This window comes from Melozone crissalis, unplaced genomic scaffold, assembly GCF_028551555.1.
Source record: "Melozone crissalis strain CALT ecotype California unplaced genomic scaffold, PUWL_Pcris_2 ptg000027l_1, whole genome shotgun sequence".
Lineage (NCBI taxonomy): Eukaryota > Metazoa > Chordata > Aves > Passeriformes > Passerellidae > Melozone > Melozone crissalis.
The window spans coordinates 45,757,941-45,778,823 of NW_026535805.1; positions in this window are offsets into that span (position 1 = coordinate 45,757,941).

A 20,883-nucleotide genomic window follows, 5' to 3' on the forward strand; every position below is an offset into this window, starting at 1 on the left:
ATTGAACATCACCACAGTGAAAAAGACTGCTGTGTAACTTGATTTCCAGTGTCTTACAGTTGAGGCAAGTCTTTAAACCTTTCTTTCTAAATCTCAGTTTAGGAAAAAAGTTTTCTTCTGAAGCCTCAAAGCTTAAGAACTGGAAGTTATTTATTAATACTTAACATAAAATGTTAGCAATGTACAACTCAAGTAAGGCTTCCATTAGGTTTTTATCTTATGAGGTCTGAGCACAACGTACTTGTTTGTCCCTGTTCATAAAGCTTTTGGTCACATTTTTTTACAATCCAGCCATTTCAAGACTCACTAGTCTTTAATCTGGGGCTATTTGACTTCCCAGTATCTTCATAAGCAGTCTGTAATCTTTTTCCACACTGCAGTAAATTTTTCCTCCACCTAGTTTGCAGAAATCTGGTAATTATCAGCTCTGAGATGGGTCAAGCTATTTAAATCTTCCATGATGCAGTTCTCACCCTCCCCTCTCCAGAAAAACATTACACTTTAAAACTTCTCGGGTACTGTGAAATGTTGGGAATTCAGATCTCTTCCCATATCTCTGAACTAACCCCTCAAGCCCCAGCAGATTCTGTTCCTCCTGAGCCTTGTTCCCCCTCCCTTGGGCCCATAGATCCCCCAAATGTCAGAGTTCCAACTAAGACCGAGTGCTCAGGGACGAGGGGAGCACTGCCAACAGGAAACATCTGATTTCCAGCGCTTTTTTTCCACAGCTTCCAGGGAGAGGCTACATAGCTAGCAGCACCTCAAATCTGGGCAGGAGGCCAAAGAATAAAGTTAGATAGCTGTTCATATCACTGTCTGTTTGTTTTGACATCCCAGATGCCTAAAAATCACATCCATCACTGGTCTCTTCCTCTCATGCTCGAGCAGCAGGCAGCCCCACAGCACTGCCATACTCTTATAGGAGCTTTGGCCACTGATTGTCCAGTTTTGATGTGCTTTAAGAAAAATAATTTGGGATGGGGACTCTGTTCCACAGCACATTTACAAATAGGGGTTGCAAGGCAGCCCTCATGTAACAATACTTTTCTGATATGAACTTAACCTATCTTCTCTGACTTCCTATTTTCTTCCCCTACAATGGGATATGCAGCAGGGGTCAACAGCCCCACTTGTGCTGCTGGTCTGGCTCTTGTAAGTCTGAAGTGCAATCTCTGTGAACTCCAGTTACAACAGACCCTGACTAAAGCCTGAGTCAGCTCCCCAAGTGATACCAGTCTGCAGATTTCCCTTAAGACAAACAGCATGATGCAAAACAAGAAACTGAAAATGACAGGAGAGACAAAGGCAGGGGGACAGATTTCAAAGCAATACCCTCTTCTTTTTGCAACCAATATTTGTCCTGCCTGAAAGGCCAGCATTTGAAGGTTATCTTTATTGATTCACTGTATTGATCCCCATGAAAGCAAGACACAAATAAGACACTGAGCTTGCACAAATGTTACCCCTGGAACAAGCACAGGCAGCCAGCCACAAGTAGGCCATCCTGGATCAAACACTGCAGACCCACCTCACAGCCAAATTTCATGCAAGCCTTCCACCTTTAAAAAATTATTGCACTACTTAAATAACTGAAAGTGTTCCTGGAAGTCCCAGCTCTACACATACTAGGATCTCCTTGAATCGAAAGGAGATTCAAGGCCCTAAGAGGCAGCCTAGCTTTAAATTAATCCTCCTTGAACCAAGGATGGTCTGAGATATCTGTATTTGTAATGAAACCAGCTAGAGTAGGCAAGGTAGATGACATAGAGAGTTTCTACAGAGATTTAATGTTGTAGTTTAGGGCAAATTTAGGAGGAAACTGCCAAATGAGGTACCCTCCAGAAAGCAAACCCAAGCAGGCTCTCCCCCAAGTGGTTGGGAAAAAAATTTCCTTGGAGAAAAGTGGAAAAAACTGTTTATTTAACAAGCAAAGTATGCACAAGCATTAAAAAAAATAATATTAAACAATAAAACCTCTCATTGTTCTGAAGAGATGGCAAATTCAGCAAGTCATTGTCGTAGGCTGTAGCTCAGCTCGCCCAATCTCTCATCAGTCCCTCCTGCACTGGAAAATGCCACGTCCCAGGCCCCAGTGGGCCACAGGTATGAGCTGCTGGTGCTCCCATGGGTTTTCAGTTCAGAGCAGGTTTGAACAGTTCCAAGAAAAAGAAAAAACATAGTCCAGGGAACTTCACTGCCTCAATTAGCTAAAAAACACTAACTAAAAAGCAAAGGAGAGCTTTCTCCTGCTGTCCATCCATGCTGCAGACAACACAGTCAAGGAGAGAAAAATGCTGAAGCTCTCTATGTTTTGAAAGCAACTGCCTCAGACATTCCACTGCTTCTCCTTCTCCTCCCACTTCACTCTCAGATCTACTTTTAAAGGTACAAAACTTATTTCTGGGCTAAACAGAGGAATGGGCATACAAGTCAGCATCATAAAGTCACCCTAAGACAATGAATCTTCTAAAGTAATATCTATTCAGTTAGTGTTGTGCCATCCTTGTGCATCTGATTCAAGTACCACTCAGTGTTTTGGATGGCTGAGTGATTAATTTTCCTTCTTAGGCCCTGCAGGAAGAACAGATGGCACAGTCAGCACACCAGACAGTGATAAAACAAAGGCTGGCATCAAGTTTCAAAATTCAGTTTTGATAACTGATCCCCACAGTATATTTAAAATTAAGCTATGATAACAGAAACCATCTTCCATTCATGATCAATGACTTTTCTTTCTTGAAAGGAAAATTCAGACCTACATTCATATTGACTACAAATCATCAAAGACAGCTTGCTTTGCAAATAGCACAGAAATGGTATCCATCTCTTATTTGCTTATGTGTGAGGAATACTTGAAACAGACTTTCCCAGTTAGACAAGATCTTCCATACAGCTTGAAAATGCTTGGGGTTTGGTAAAGACTGTTTTCTCATAATATGAGGAAAAGTTACAAACTTGGAAAAGGTATATTTTAAACAAGCTATAGCCTTGTTTAGTTGAAATAACATTCAATTAAATGTACTGTCTTTAAAAATTAACAGATTTAAAATGCCTGAAGCCATAAAAAACCTATCTTAAAAAAAGGAGGCAAAAAATATCTGAGTTGAAACCCATTTCTTAACCTGCTAACAATGAGTTCAGGCCAGATTACCTGATTTTCAGCATTTTCTACAAAGTTAATCTTGATGTTGAAGCTTTCAAATATATGGTAGCTTTGTGAAAAACAGGGAAGGGGGTTTCATGGGCTGTAGACCTGGGAGAAAACTTCGTTGAAGTTTTAGAGCAGCTTGCTGTGACCATGTCTTAGTAATTATGGAAGTTCAATGGTAAGGAAAAAACCCAAAGTATTTGTGCTCATTTGGTCATCCAAACATAACAGTTTTACTCTAAAATGAAAGGTAGATACAAAAATCTGTTAGCACAACTTTCTGTGCTTTAAAGAAGATTTTGTTACATAGAAGTTCAGAACATTGTGACAATGAAGGGCTCATAAATCAGAGTAAAGCATGAAAAGATACTTTCATTGTGCCAGAAACTAGTTTAAAACCATATACTACATGCATGATTTACTTATTCTAAGGCCTCCATTTCATGCAATTTCACATTCCCAACATTAGGACCTCCATATAATAACTGTTCTATCAGCTCAATTCCAGAGCATGGCAAAGCTTTCTTCAAAGCAGAATTGCATTGTTTTGCAGGTCCCTTGCCTTGGTGTATTCCTATCAAAAGCACAGTGGAAATTCTTTGCAAAGTACCAGTGAGCAACCTTAACCATATATTTGACACAGAAAAGTAACAATGTTCTCATTAAGTTTTAAAATTAACATTCTTTTCAATATTAAATTAGATTAGTCTGCTCTCAAGGCTATTCAGAGATATGATTTGAATGGATAAAAACCACCTGCTCTGTGGGTGTGGAGTCTGTCATATCATATCTCCCCATGCTAATTTCCATTTAAAAACTCTCTTCAGTTTAAACCCTAAAACACCGGGACTGGAAACAAAACAAACCAAACTGGCTAACTTCAATCTAATTTACCTGAATCTGAATAGGTGGAACTGTAATATCCTATGTCTGTACCTGATCTACTGTTCGCATTGTTTGTTCAGACTCCCATAAGTTTTTATAAAGAGAAAAAAAAAATTACTTGATTTCCAGAAACATGCCCAAATTTATTAGTTTTCCTGTATTGTCAGAGATACTAGAAAAAAAGCAATGATTTACTGTAGTTTCCACAGGATTTTGCTATTTCCTTCCCAGTTTGGTTAAAAGTACTGCTGAAGCAGCCACACACCAGAATTGAGTGGACAGCTGGTGACTGAAAGGCTATCTATGCTATAACTGCAATTGCAGCTGTCATCACCTTTGGTAAGTTAGTCAAATGTAATCAAGCCCTTATTGAATGTGCATCAGTGTTGTCTGCTGTGCTAGGCTGCTTATTCTTCCCCACACAAATTGACCATTAAGTTGAGAACCCCCTGCAACTGGTAGTTTTCTGTATTATGCAGATGTAAGAGCTCAACACAGAGCATCTTGACTTCACAGTTCTGGCAGATTCTGTCTGTGGTTTACACATATTTGGTGCCTTATCCTGGAATTTTAATGTAGTCTCAACACTGTCTCTGTCTCTTTCTCCTCTCCCCTGCTCCATATAAGAGGTACAGTCATAGCCCATCTATGGGTATGGGCTAATACATCTTTTGGGGACATAACAAATAAATTAATATTCATTTGACTTCACTCCTCATCATTAAGGTCCATCCTTCAGTGCTGGGGTACAAGTGTCAGGTGTTCTTAGAGCACCTTATGATTGTAGTCATAATTTGCTGTATGAGCAAAGCACTTGAAAATTAGAAAACCATGGAATCATGTAGGTTGGAAAAGACCTTTAAGATCATCAGGTCCTGCTATCAACCTAACACTGCCAAGTGCACCACTAAAACATGTCCCTAAGCACCATGCTACCTGTCTTTTAGAAATCTCCAGGGATGAGGACTTCACCACTTCTCTGGGCAGCCTGTTACAATGCTTGACCACCTTTTCAGTGAAGAAATTTTCCCTAATATCTGATCTAAACCTCCCCTGATGCAACTTGAGGTCATTTCCTCTCGTCCCTTTGCTTATTACTTGGGAAAAGAGACTGACCTCCACCTGGCTATACCCTCCCTTCAGGCAGTTGTGGACAGTGATAAGATCTCCTCTGAGTCTCCTTTTCTCCAGGCTAAACAATCCCAGCTGCTCTTCATATGACTTGTCCAGACCCTTCACCAGCTCAATTTCCCTTCTTAGGACATGCTCCAGCACCTCAATATTTGCTTGTAGTGAGAGGCCCAAAACTGGACACAGGACTCAAGGTGTGTCCTTATCAGTCCCAAGTACAGAGGGGCAGTCACTGCTCTGGTATTGCTTACCACATTATTTCTTTCACAAGCATGACATTACTGGCAAGTATTATGAACCAGAATCTGTACTCTGAAAGCTGTATCCTATGTTCTTCTTTTACCAAGCCAGTAACACACAGTAGGACATTCCACTTGCACATTTACTAGTTACATTCAAATAATATGTCTTTTAAAGAAACAAAGGTTTTTCTCCATGCTATTGTTAGGACACTGCTGCTCTTAACTTCAACTAAGTGCTGCTCTTTCACAGAGAGAACACTGCAAGAATCCTAAGAACATGAAAGGCTCTACTTCAATAACAATTTCTCCCTGCTCTGTCTTCCCTTACAATGCAGTGTTATTCAATGCTTTTCACTCCCTTACTGCTGTGCTACCTCCCACACTAGGTTGCAATAACTATTAGATCAAGGGAAATTGAATTAAAAAATACACACACAAAAATAACTCTTTAGACACCTGGGGGGAGTGAGCTTTTATCCTGTATCAGTTCTATAGTCCAGTTCAAGTAATTCAGATCCAAAAGCAATTGCAGCATCCCAGCCAAAACAATGTCCTAGCACTGGAAGTGAAGAGCTAAGAAGCTTGAGTTAGGGCACACTATACCTTGGGATTCTCTCCACCCAACAAAGGATTTATGAAGAGAGGTGAAGCACAATAAAAGCCAATTAAAAGACAATTCTATTTTCAAGTACTTAAAGTACTTGAAAACAGATCCTGACTAAAGGAGATCTCAGGCTTAGTAACTTTATTATACACACTAATTCCTTTTCACAACTATTCAGCAGACTACTCAAAATCCAGCTGGCTAAAAAAAAATAAGCAAAAACAGTTTAAAATTTTATTATTACTGCTGTAAAAGCTGCATTTTAAAGATAATAATGAAAATGCTAAAACTAAATATCCTTTCCTGTGTGCATTTCTGTTGAAGCCTGTAGTAGACATTATGGAAGTAAAATGAAAGCATTGTTTGTGTAATAGTCTTAACATTACCCTGAAAGCAAAACCAAAACACAAATCTACTCAAACATGCAGCCATAGTAACCATCAACAAAACCTCAGGGAAGCATTGTTTCGTTATTCCTATAGACCTGAAATTTTAAATGAAATTTTAAAACAAATACAAATTTAAAAATTGCTGTTAGATCTGTGGAGTTTCTTTGGAACAGGGGAAAAAATATATGACCATAGCAGATTATAACTATGGCTAGTTGAAAAGAGTAAAATCACTGTTGTATATGCAGTTGTCAGGTGGTCATGAAGTGCAGAGCTCCCCTTTGGAAGGCTTCAAGGCAGCAAAGGCCACAAATGCAACTTACTCTAACTACAGTTTGCAGAATGGCTTTCTATGAAGTATTTTCTTACTCTCACTGTGAGGAAGGGTATTTCTACTTAGCATCCACAGGACAGTGCTACAAAAACCATCATGTGTATGAGACCAGTACCCCCTGCTCCTGACCCTATGCATATGGTTGGGATAACCAATTCTGTTCTATAAGGCAAGCTGCTGCTTTCTGGAACCAAGTAGGTATTTGTTCACTTTCCCTCATTATCAGGCCCTGAAGGTCCTATGAACCAAGCAGACAAAGCAAAGAGATTTCTTCTTCCCCTCCCAACCCGCCTCAAGGTTGCTGGGCGCCAGGATAATTACTCCCTTGCCTGCCAGCCCTGGAGGCCCCAGGCACCCAGCCAGGGAGGTGCTGTTGTTGACCCTGAGGGCAGCCTAACAGCACACAGAGCTGTAATTGTAAGTTAGGTTGTATTATAAATGCTGTATTAGGATACTTCTTAATTGGACTACCTTCATTCTGCTTATAGAAATCCAGTGCCATTCTAGCAATAAATTATTTGATATACTAATTTTAATAGTTTGCTAAGAAAATAAAGCTTTAATTGCTACTACAGGTTATCATCATGATCATCCTTCTGCCTAAGATCCCTGAAAGAACTTGTCTGTCTCCTTAGCATTGGGTAACACAGGTATAGATATCTCAGGACTGAACACAGGTATAGATATTTCAGGACTGAACACATGAATTCAGTCTGTGTGTATGCCATATATGTATATATACATATATATATATATATATCTGCCTACCAAGCAGTGGGAATGCCCAGTTCTTAATGGAGTCCCCTCTGCCTGGACCAGACACCTTTCTCCAGACTCCAGGGGCCCACAGACCAATCACATCCTGTACCACATACATGTTCTACAGGTTCAGCACCTTGCCCCAAATGCCAGTGTAGGAAGTGAACAAAGTGTTCCATGCTATCAGCCTCAGAAGTTACCAAGGTCATCGTTTCTACTATAGCCCAGTCAGCTCAGTTCCCTTGGAAAATACTGTTTTTAAGACCAGTGTAGAATAAAACAAAGGACAAGACTTTCCTCTCTTCTCTGAAAGATGCAAGAGCACTCTGGAAAAGCTGCTGTCACTTCAGTAATGCACCAGTCCCCATCCTGCTCCAAGCTGCCAAATCAGTTATGGCAACAGCTGAGCTTTCCACATTTAGGGTGTGTTAGTTGTAGGACTCCAGTTTCTGACTCATCCTCACTGACAGGACAGCTGGAGAGGTTAGAGACATCTGACAAAGGCATTTTGAGTCACCCCACTATCTAAAGGATAAAATCATTATGATTTGAATCAAGAGTCTAACCCTTTAAGTACTCATTTGAGATAACTCATGTAAGCCATCATTGCTATACTTAACTAGCACAAGGATTTGAAGAAAAGGCTGCATCATAGAAGAAAATAATATCAAATGAGTGAAGTAAGTGAACATGCTTTTTGAAAAAAAGCTTGGTTAACCCACCAAGATTTGGATACTGACATGCCAGACATGACACATTACACGCAGGTATTTAAGCCTTTAAGCCTCATTCTCCTGAGCATTCTTACAGGGAAGATCCAAATGTGGATGCAATGCTCATTTGAGTGTTGAAGAGTCCTAACATAGTATCTGCTGTGGTGTTACAGATAAAAAAGGTCAGTTCTGCTTGTTCCTTCTTTCTTGATGCAATCTAGGTTTGTGCCAGTGACACTCATCCCTGAGTGGCTGTTGATGAGAACAATACCAGTGCAAAGCTGTTTATACTGACTCAAACACATACAGAATTCTCATTTCAAAACCTTTTCTACCATGAGGGAAAAGGAACTGTGTTAGAAGACACTAATACTAAATACATAAGAATTATTACATAGAAGACTGCGGGTGCATGCAGCTCTATTTAGATACTGGTCTGGATCTGGTAAAGAATACAGAGATATTGCATTGAATCAATTACTCAAGACTTTTTTTAAAGCCATGCATAGGCATTGTCAGACACCGCAAATTTAACTACAGTGTTACTGAATTAAGCATGTCATACACTGACAATAAAAGTTTGGGTTTTTTTCAAGGAAGAATAAAGTGTTTTGTTGCTGCATAAACAAGTAAAGGACCAATTCTTAATTTATAGTTTAAAGGTTTATGGGAAGAGTCAGAGGCTGACATGCACGGTATACGCCTGGGCAGTTCTGCGTACTATTTTATCTCTTTTCTAAAGGGAAAGCTTCCTAGGGCAAGCTGTCAGAGCATTGGTAAAAATGGAAAGAGCCATTACATCTAGCCCTACCACCTGTTTTCTTTTTCCACTGTGGGATCACAAGATCTATGACTTGCTTAAAAGCAGTTTAAGTTCAAGGCTCCACCAGTGGAAGCATTACTTGTAAAGTATGCTCAGAAATCCTGGGGAGCCTGCTGCAAAATCTACAGTTTGTGAACTGCAGGCAGCTCTAAATTTGTTAGTATTTTTAGATCAATAATTACTGAGGTAAAGCAAGAAATAGCAACCTCTGCTGCTTTGTAAATATACAATGCTTTATACCACAACATCTCAAAATAACAGAGTTGTTTTGGATGAAGATTATTAAGTGAAAATCACACACCTCTCAGAAAATATAACTTGTTAGCTGAACAGGAATATATCCTCTTTTAGGCTCCTTAATTTCTTAGTGTCTTGGAAAACACATTCAGATTCTCCCCAAGTCTGAGACATTTTACACTGCCTGCCCTAATCACAAATAAACTTTTGCTCTTTGCTTTCCACAAACCACAAGTCATTTTACCAGAAATAAAAATGTCCCCCATAGAAATTATCAACAACTGTCACAAATGCTGATTTTAGATTAAAAGCTTCCAAATAAGATTTTAATTAAAAATAGAGGTCGGTTGATTTTGTAGTAGTATTGGAATGTGTTTGGGCAAAATGAACCACAAAATTTTATGTTTGATTTTTATTGTTAATGACTTCACACAACAGTATCTTAGCATCATCATTTGATGTAGTCTAAAAACATTTATAGGCAGATGAACTGTAAGGAATGTGACCAAGGGAAAAAAAGCCAGCTCATGCTGTAGGATGGAACAGATAGTTCTAGCATACTAAAAATAAAAAGAAAGCATTAACTCATCATGTGCTTGCAACCCCAAATTATTTAGAAGTGCTCCAATAAAAGGTAACCATGATAAAAGTTTAGATCTACTGCAAAAAACAACCAAAGGTGACTGAAGCACATGCCACATGCCTCCTTGCATAAAATAAGCAGAAGTTTTAACTAACAATTTAGTTTCTTTGATTTTATGCACACGTTAGGATAACATTCATCCAGTTATGGAGTTTTTCTTGGTAACATGATTAGTAACCATGCCAGACAGGAGTTGAAAAGCAAGTGATGAACAAATTTTGGGTTGTACACAGCCCACAGCTGTGTTTTTCTTAAATGACTGACTTGTTTTGCACATCAGTTGTAGTAACTTCTTATGGAGTAAATTCCATTTTAACCCCTGTGTTCATATTACTGTGCTTATGCACATTCTCTCTCAAACTGTATGAACAAAGGTGTAAAAAAGGAGAGTTTAGTGAAGCAAAGAGAGATCCTTTGCTTCACTAAAGCAAAGGATCCTATCAGCAAGTCAAATTGTTTGACATCACAGAATCATGTCATTTCAAGTATATGTTAATTTTCAGCATTTTTGGAAGTCTCAAGCAACATGGGCACCTCTGTGTGCATACACAGTAAATAGTCAACAAACAAATAATTTTTCCCATAACTTTACACTGAAAATAGGGACCAGATCTGGATTATTTCTTAGAATGTTTCAGCTAATGATCTTGCAATTGGAGGGAAGCCTAAGGAGACTTAGGAGAGGTAAATCTTTTAAACAACAGTAATGCTTCAAACTACAACAGAGTGGACAAATTCTACTGACTGTAGCAGGGAAGTTGGTGAAATAATTTAATGACACAAAAATCTTGTGCAAATCTTGATCTAGTTTTCACTTTGTTTATAAAGTGCTGGCTGTTTCATATACCCTGCAGCAGAGATGTGAAATAAGTTAGTTGTACTCTGAGTTCCTCAGAATTGGCAGCAAGCTTCTCAATCTCAGCCTTCTTGAAGTGCTCACTCATACTATTTGGGTAGGTAGCTCCAGGAGCATACAGACTGCAATCACCACATTTTCTTAAACTTTTGTTCTGTTCTCTTGGCGTCAAAACACAGTGGTCTGCATATCAACTTATTTGGTCTTTTGCTTCTAGCAAAGAAGTTAAAGCATGACTACAAAATAGGACACATTTGCTCAACAACTACTCAACACCAACCCACCAGAAAGCATGGAGGAAAATTTATCCATATTAAAAAAAAAGCTTCATTAAATTACCATTCTGCAAGATAACCTGACATCAGCAAAAACATATGCCAAAAATTAACACACTCTTAAGCATATTCTAGAGAGGCAGTTTTAAGCCAAAAGACACCCATTCAAATTTATTGGATTTTGCCTGGCACATCTCAAGTATTACCTGAGCTGTCTGAAAGAACAGCAGTGGATTCAAAACAGCAACAGCTTCATGTCTTTGTTTTGTTCAAGAAGGTGTGTCTCATTAGCATGTCAGATGGTAGTTCCAGAGTCCACAATGTATGTTCATTCTGGCATACCCATATGCTGAATACTACTCAAAGTCCCTTTTAAGACCCTAACTAGAATACCTGTTCTTAACAGAGAAGTTGCACTAACAATGGGCACATGCACTCCTTGGGTAGGGAGCCAAAAAAGCCCATTCCCACTTCAGAGCAGCTCTGAACCCAAGCTGCCATTCCGAGGCCTTTACTTTTGTACATGGCAGAACTCCACACTCAACAGCAAGAACTGAAATGCACCTGTGTCGCGACTCACTTGGAGCAACTGTTTGACCACAACAACTTACAGTGACTGAATACACTGTCCTCATGACTGCCCATTTATGCCTTAACTCCACTTACAACAAAAACAAAGCAAACAAAGAAAACCCAAGCAAACAACCCAAAATTCACTTTTCAACTCATAATTTACTGAATAAAAACAAGGAATACCCTGAGAACCAGCAGGTCTGTAAGGAAAGAGTCTCCACAGAGCCAGAAAAATATCAGTGTTTCTCACCCTTGTTCTGCCACCAGAAGGGACTCTTCCCAGCCTCCTTGTATCTTACTAGAACTTGCAAAAGCTCTATTTCTTGTTCTTATTCATGAATAAAAAGGACAAGTAGGGTTATGGAGCAGCACACTATTCTTGGCTATCTCATTACTCTTTTTCAACATTCTAACACATGTAATATCTACTGATCCTTCCCAACATGCCCTCCTGCCCCACAGAATACTCTTCCTTTATCCTACTACTAATTTTCCCCTTTTTAGTTCAAAATCAGTTAACTCAAACCAGCTGTGATCACAAGCTCGAAAATGCTGAACCAGCTGTCATGAATCAGGGCAACTTCAGCCACAGCTGAAGGCAAACAGGATACAAGAAGGAAGGACATTAGTTCAACTTGGTTACAGAAAAGCTCTCTCCTCCTTGTTGCACAACGCTAAACTTCAAGATCAAGCTAAGCTTCCTTGCTTAGCTAGATCTAAAAATTCTGGAACTGTTTTCCTCCTAAAATTAAATACACTGCTCTTACTCTTTAGCTGTCCTTTTCTGTGTTTGAGATGTGTCTGCTCCAACTCTTCATTGATCAAGACCACCAACTCCAGCTTCATCTTTGGTTCTGCTTCCTGTCCCATGACACTAATTTTCCAAACTCTGAAAGGAAAAAAAAAGGCATCTCAATGGTTGCTTTTTAGGCAAAAAACCCCTCAAACAGAAACAAACAAAAAAATCCCAGCCCCAAACTTTTCCCTGTACGAGGCTGCATTTTTCTTTGAAACAATTAAATCTTTAATCAATGTAAAGTGAAATAAAAATAAAATTCATAACTGTATGGCCCTATTTAATTTATGTTGCAAGGAATTATTGAAGTTTAGCTTAGATTATACAAGAAATGTGAGGAAGAGTGCTACAGTCACAAACAGAAATTACAGTATTGAATAACCTCTAAAATGGCCTTGCTTCAGCACAGCTTAGGGACAACAGAAAGCGTAGATCTTCTTTGAATGGCAGAATCAAGTAGGTTGGAAAAGACTTTGGACACCATCAAGTTCAGCCTATGACCTAACATCACCTTATCAACTAAACCATGGCACTAAGTGCCATATCCATTCTTTTCCTAAACAGCTTCAGGGACGTGACTCTACCACCTCCCCGGCAGCCCATTCCAGTAGTAGGTTTGCTCTTAAGTGTAGGTATTACAGAGCATATGAGGGCTTTGAATTTCAGTCATTAACAACACAAATGAGTTGATCAACATCAACAAGGATCAAGAATGGGCTTCCTAACACTGTATTTCCAAATTCAGAAATTTGATTCATTGAATTTACCAAAATCCCTTTTTCAGAGAAAGGAAAATTTTCTGACATTTTGATCTTCATCCCTACATTTAACAATATAATTTTTGTCATCAGGGTTGTTTAGTGCTTTTACATGGTCCTCTTATGACTGCAGCTCTAAGGCCACCAATTAATTTTTCTGCTCTTTCAGTAGGGCATACTATTTTTATACAGTCCCTCAAAAACCCTCTCCTCTCTGAAGGCTCCAAACCCCATTTCTTTCAATATTTTAGTTGTATCAGAAGTTTAAAATAAGTAAATCTTTTAAAATTCAGAAAATTGATCTTTTCTATTCCCAAAAAAGGATCTGGCACTTTAAAGTTCAGTAGGGAAATGAGTGTTCCCAGATGAAAATCCAAAGGATTTGAAAAAAAAAAAAGTACTCATTTAATTTAAAATTTTTACCATGCTTGCTGAATTACAGCCCCTTACAACTATCATGTAAAAGATTAAACTCAAGTTACATAACATTCTTACTCAATAGTTCAGATATTAGGTAGCATAGCAAGACTTTATGTAGGATATCTTTCAGAAAGTGAATATTTTCCAGATGAGTCTAATAATAAAGCTTACTCCTCAATTTCCAAATATTGAGATTACTGTGCTAACAGTATAGTGTGACTACTAAAACATTTTGTTAAACTTTGAGATTCTTTGTCTCAAGACTGAACAGATGCCAATTCAACACTGCATGATATTAACTTGAAGGTTTAAAAATAAACATATTTTCAAGAGCAGCAAGTTAGAATGACCACATGTAGGTAGTAAGAATTACTGTCATATGTGGCATATTTTCACAATGCCATGAAGAATACACTTTTTTCAATCAGATATTTGACCCTGAAAAATACACAATAGAACACATGAGAACTGCTCCAGTTAAGCACCTGGTTTTTCCTTTTAATTTAAACACCCACACCCCTTAACACTGACTACCCAAAAACTGCACTGGTGCTAAACAGAATGGAGCGAGAGCACTCTTACAGGGAGGTCACAAAAGTTACTTCATATTTTTCAGTGTATACACTCCTTGTTGTTTTCATATTATTTAGATCCCCATTGGCAATAAGAAAAGCAAACACTGCAAAAACTCCATTAGCTGCATCAGTCTTAAGTGATGATAGTTATTACTAAGCTAAAAAGCTAATGAGAGTTAGAGCCTAGGGACAAATGAAAAACCTCTGAGAGGAAGAATTCCTTTCTCAACATCTTTAGGGAGGATCAAGTAGAACTGACTGTATGAATTAACTACTATGTTAATTGTAACATCTATCCATAAGCTGTGAATTCAAGTGCAGACTGAGTGAGCTGGAGGCATGACAGCACAAATTTGTGTTGAACATCACCAGTTAGTCTAGAGAGGAGTGTAAGTTCTTGGGGTTTGTGATAGAACAGTTACTGGCTGAGAATACAGGGAAAACAAAGAAACAAACAAACAAAACAAATTTTATGGGAATAGAGACCAGTAGTTTTCAACTTCTATCTCAAGGGTATGGATTATTTACTTTTAAGGGACCTGCAAAAGACATCTGGTAAAAAACAAATCTAAATCTATTAATATTACAAGTGCTGTATGTGTATGTTCTTACCTACCACTTTCATGACCAGTGACACTAATTGAGAAAATGGCATGAATCTGTGTCAGGGGAGGTTAAGGCTGGATATCAGGAAAAGGTTTTTCACCCAGAGGGTGGTTGGGCACTGGAGGGCTCCCAAAAAGGTGGTCACAGCATCAGGCTGACAGAGTTCAAGAAGTGTTTGGACAACACTCTCAGGCATGTGGTGTGACTCTTGGGGTTCCTGTGCAGGGCCAGGAGTTGGACTCAATGATCCTGATGGGTTCTTTCCAACTCCACATATTATAAGACAACAAATTCTTCAGGAGTTCCTTTCAGAAATAGGCTTGAAACAGATTTAGACGTAGAATTCAAACACCACAAGGTGTTATATTAAAAAAATGGTTCGGAAAAAAGTGTCTGTCATTTACAAGCACTTGTGTAGAAGTATAAATTTTAAGTAACTCAAATAGCTATGAAGCAAAAGGACTAAAACCCTGCTAGCCACACATTTAGATTACTTGACTATCAAGAGATGAAATTTCCTAAATTGGATCTGAAAAGAGACTGAAATTTTAAGAGGAACCCATAGGAGATACTATAGTAGAGATACAGACAAGGCAGAACACCTGACCAAATGTTTTCAGAAAGTGAAAGTTTCACTATTGCTTTCATTTAGTGGTTTTGTTTGTTTGTTTGGGTTTGTGTCAGGCCAAGAGTTGGACTATAAGATTGTAATGTGAGGAGTTTTTTTGGGGGGTGGGGAGGGGAGGAGGGAATGTGATCTGGAGAACAGACCACTTGCCACTCCAGTTAGTAAAAGTAATTTTTCCTACATCAGTTGAACTCCAGATGTTCATTCATAATCAAGCTAAGCAACATGTGAGTTATTGTTTTCACTTATAAGACAAAAACCTCAGAACCATGAGGTGGCATTAACTATATTAAATTCCTCTGTCCTAACATTAAGAATGCTGTAACTTCCAAAACAACAAAAGAGATATGAATCAGAAGAGTACTGATACCCAAGTAAGGATAGATAAGTTAAGGATAACCTACTAACAACTGACCAAAATTCATTTAATACATAATTTTCAAGAGCCATAATAAAAGCCTTGGAGAAGGCTACAGCTGGAGGTTTACATATTACTTATGAGAGTATTGTAACTTCAATAACATCGAAAACACAGAGCTCTGACTTCAGATAGTCATTAGAAGACTTGAGGAATGGTTGCACATTTTAATAGAAAAGTAAATGCACACAGTTTATGAAAATGTATATTTTTGGGCACTATGGCTATATTTTCTGCTCTTACAAAAATCAGTTTTCTCAATAACTAATTAGATCACAGTTAAAAACCCCAAAAACTTACATAATGAACAGCCATGAGCCTTAAATTGCCTGCAAAAAAAATATTACTAATGAAGCAGAGGTACTACAGGGGTTATTGACAGTGTGAAAACCACCAGAGCAAAGGTGTCTTGCTGGCTCCCTCCTCTTGATCATTTTAACTGCATAGACAGATATGTCATATTGATACTTCTTACATACAAACACATTTCTAAGATAAGGAAAGACATTAAATATTTAACCTGAAATACCTCAGAATAATCAGGTGTAAGTAAAGAATTCTGGAGAGAAGCAAAATAAACCTCCACAATATTTTACCTGTTTGAGCCAAAATTTGTCTTGGAAGTCCATACAGTTGGCAAACACAGATGGACACCAGTATGCTCCTCTGTGTCAGAAGTACTTAAGTAAGCTGAACATAATGACACAATTTTAAACCATAGCAAGTTTTATGTTTTAGCATCACTCTGGAGCTATGGTTACTCACTGCCTCAACAGAGCTATTGATGCCTCATTATTTCTGCATTAAGATCAATAATTTCCTTTCAAAGGGCTCTTTTTCCCTTGAAAGTTCAAGGGAAATATTTCAGTGGATCTTAAAAAAGCCTAGCATTTACAGAAGAAAACGTGAAGGGAGATTGGAATGTTGTAAGCAACATTAAACTCTTTAAAACAATCATGCTCCTGTAAAGCCTATTTACATGAAAACAGAGATCTGTGGAGATAAAACAGGGCAAGTAAAGAGACCATTCCTGACACATTCTAACACTTCATTAGTTAAACTGCTTTTAAGTGTAATCGTTATCTCAAACAGGAAATAATCCTGCATAAAGTAGACCTTGTAAACAAGTTTCTAATATCCCTCACTCAGTAACTGGAAGGCAACAATAAATGTCCCATGAAGCATTGTACTGCTTATGCACACAAATTAGTTTTAAAGCAATCATGACATGGTGATAGATTACACCTGCTTATACCTGAAACATGGATGACCTTTAGGTTCCTAGAGTTATAAATCTGGATCTCACTTACTAAAAACATGCTCTAAATTGATGGTGAAACATGCCAGAGGCACTGCAAAGCAAAATTTTCCATTTCAATTTAGACAGATTTTGTTTCCCAATTTAATTACAATTCACATTGATTAAAGAGGACTTTACATCTCAAGTATAAAACCCCCTAGACTTGAAAAGAAGGGTGCATATGGCAAACAAAAGAGGAGAGAAATGGTGTGATTACATAGAAAAGCACGCTGTTCAGACTTGAAAATGGTTACCATGTTGCTGTACATTTAGACCATGAAATCTGCAAGTCAGGCAGTGTTTCTATGGAGAGGTAATTCCTTTTATTAGATTAACTAATATAGCTGGAAGAAAACCCTGATGAGCGTCTGGGCACATAAGCCTTCTGAGGTCACCATGTGACCAAAAGCTTGTGTGGCAGCCTGTCCCATTATAAGCCAGTGTAATAAAAGACAACTACCTCCCTCCACAAACCTCAGCTGATATATATCATTTTACCACACTTAGTCTCTGCAAAGAGATGATAGTGAAAAATCAGGATACTGGTTTAGCAAGATTCATGTAGTTTCATAATGCAGAATCTCTCAAGACTGTTACAGCACTTCATCAAAATGTCACGCACAGCAAAAAATCTAGGCCAAATAAAAAGTGCCTTGATATATCAGAAAGCATTGCATTTTTGGGAACTCCCTAGATTGAGAAAGCAGTACCCTTACACTCTTATGTTAATTTTGTAATGCAATTCAGTGGAAAAAGGCAGCAGGAAGAAATTGAATCCCTGGGGACAGGGAAGAACTTCATTATTGTAATGGTGTTTAATAAAAGAATTTTTTGTATTACAGAAGCTGTTTTTCTTAGAAAACATGAAGCAACATGGGAGAGGAAGTTGACTAACAATCATCATGAACAGATGATTCACCTGAAGAAGCAGAAATTATGTACTGACAAATTATCCAAGGTACTGACACCGTCTCCTGAATTAGCTTTAAAGATCAACTCTTCAGGAAAGTGTTCAAAAGTTGTGAAAAGGTCTCAGTGAGGTACCAGCCCTCAGATGGCTCCTTGGCTTTCACCACTAGAGGTTCTCCAAGTAAAAAGGTTGTAGAAGAACATGACATGCTAAGCAGTTTAGATTCCCTAACTTTCTTTTACAAGATGTTAAATTCTGCTTAAGAAATGCATTCTCATAAATCAGTTGCACATCAGACTCAACTAACTGCAACAGGCATAAGGCACTCCAGGCATGCTGCATTTCAGCCACCTTCAGGCATCTCAAAAGATGACACCTAAGCTAATGAATCCAGATTCAGGGAGCCATGAACATCTAAAAAGTAATTTATTGCATACTGGAAGAAGGTGACTTTAGAGATCTAATTTTCAAGTTAGAGTTCTTCAGTTTAGTAGTTTGATAATTTCTTGTCTTCCCTGCTTGATACCTGGTCACAAATAATTTTATTACTAAGTTGGTTAGTATTGGGATCCTAAAGATGTTATTTAGGAATGTGGTTCAGCATTGCTAAAAAAGGGCAGTGCTTTACCTAAATCAAATTCAGTGGCCCAGCCTACGAAATGCAGTACACAGAAAGCTGTTAGCTACCACATTTCATTAGCAAATCAGTCCAATCCCATTAAGCAGACCCCTATGGCAACCAGCAGTGGTGCAGGTTTATAATGGGATCGTTTTCCAGAGAAAAATTGGAATTACTTTTCCCAGCAGTACCCAAACATACAAGGATTTTGACTGTTGAGGACGAAAATAAGAAAAAAGAAAACAAGTAACCTCCCACCTATAAACCAAGAGAGAACACACATGCTCAGCTCTGATAAATACCTACTTTAGAGGGGTTTAACATACTGTTTTAATGGTCAAACTGTGGAATCAGTTACATCGTGCTTCCCTTGAACCTGATGAACTAACCCTTGTCAATCTCCTCTAGATCATGCTTATCGATTTCTGTGCAGGATAAAAGTCCCTAAAACAACCAAAATGGTTGTTCCCACTGAATAAAAGCAGTGGGAAAGAGACTAAACAAATGCTTAACAACTTACTTTAGTCAGTATCTTGTTGCTATTGTATTGAGTATGGCTAAATGAAGCAACACATAGACTCCTAAGCCTCAGAAGGTAAAAAAAGCCGACTTTATAAAAAACCGACTTTATTAAAAACACACATTTTTATAGACAATAATGATACAGGTGGACCTGGCTGGTCCTCAATCAATATCCCTCACACCATTGGCTAATTAGACACACTGCCCTTTTGTAAACATCCTTATGAGAAAACAACACCAGCTGCAAAGAATTAAATTCCGTCTCTGAAATGTCCCAAAACGTCAAGGAGCAATGCCTGGGAAAGTTTATCTGACTTTTTCTCTGACCAGTTCTCAGCATCCACAACATCTCCCTCATATTCTCAAAAGGTTCATGGAAAGGAAAGCACATATCTGTGACCAGTATCCCCCACTGTGGTTAGCCCAACTAACAGCATTTTGTAAGTCAAGTCACCACTCTCTGTGTCTGAGCAGAGGATTCATTCCCTTCCCCCTGTTATCAGGTTCCGAAGGTCCTGTGAGCCAAGCAGACAAAGCAAAGAGATTTCTTTTTCCCCTTGACCCGTCTCAAGGTTGCTGAGCATGATGACAATTACTGCCTTCCCTGCCAGCCCTGAAGGCCTCAGGCACCCAGCCAGGGATGTGCTGTTGACTCTGGGGGAAGCCTAACAGCACACAGAGCTGGCTGGAAAATCAGCAAGTCCTAAGTGGAGAACTTGGACCCAAACTGCTGCTGGACTGCAAGACTCAAGACATCCCCATGACCAGGGATGCCTGTACTGCTGGAGGTTTGAGGGAGTCACTTATATTCTTGTATATGAATGTGAGTCTAGATTATGATTATTATATTGATATAGCAAACCACATATTAAGACCTGACTCAACCTGCAGATGGTCCAGGTGATTAGAAATTGTAAGAATAATTGCATTGCAAGTGCTGTATTATGCAGTTATAAATTGTACTACATTGATTCTGCTTCTAGAAATCCTGTGCCATACTAACTGTAAATTCTGTTCTATACTAATCATAGTACACTGCGAAGAAAGTAAAGTTTTAATTGTAACTACAGGTTAGTGCTATCATTGCTATGCCCAGGATCTTTAAAAGAACCTGTCTGTCCCCTTTGTGTCATATGGCAGAACAGAAGGAAAATGAGCTTGAAGAACCAGAACAAACAAGTTTGTGCACTTCTAACATTCACATTAACTGAAATGAGGTCTTTAAATTCCAAAATAAGAACATTGTTTATACAGCTCTTTAGATACAGCAGTTAGACTTGCATGAACTGTCAGCATTTCGTGATCAGACATGAACTGTGCCTTCCGAGACAGCAGTTTGTGCCTTATCTTCATTTTTAACTGAAGATAATGTGTTAAGTGGCTCACCGTGAAAAGTTTTTTTGTACCACAGTGCCAACAGAGGACTACAGAGGCTGTAGCCACAGTGTGCGACCAGAAAAATTTCATAGTAGCAATACTGACACCCTCCAGCAGCACCTGTAAAGGCCTCTCATACCTTACAATACGAATATGACTGACCAAAAGTCCAAGGCTAGAAGATATCTGTATCTGATCTGTGAGATGCCCTAAAACCAAGCAGATGTGTGATATTTCAAACCAAGGAACAAACTCAAGCTATTATTACCTAGAAGCTTAAATTGAAGTTACTTTTCTTTTTATCTTTCACAGCAAATTTTCCTGACCCTTATTGAAAAAGGA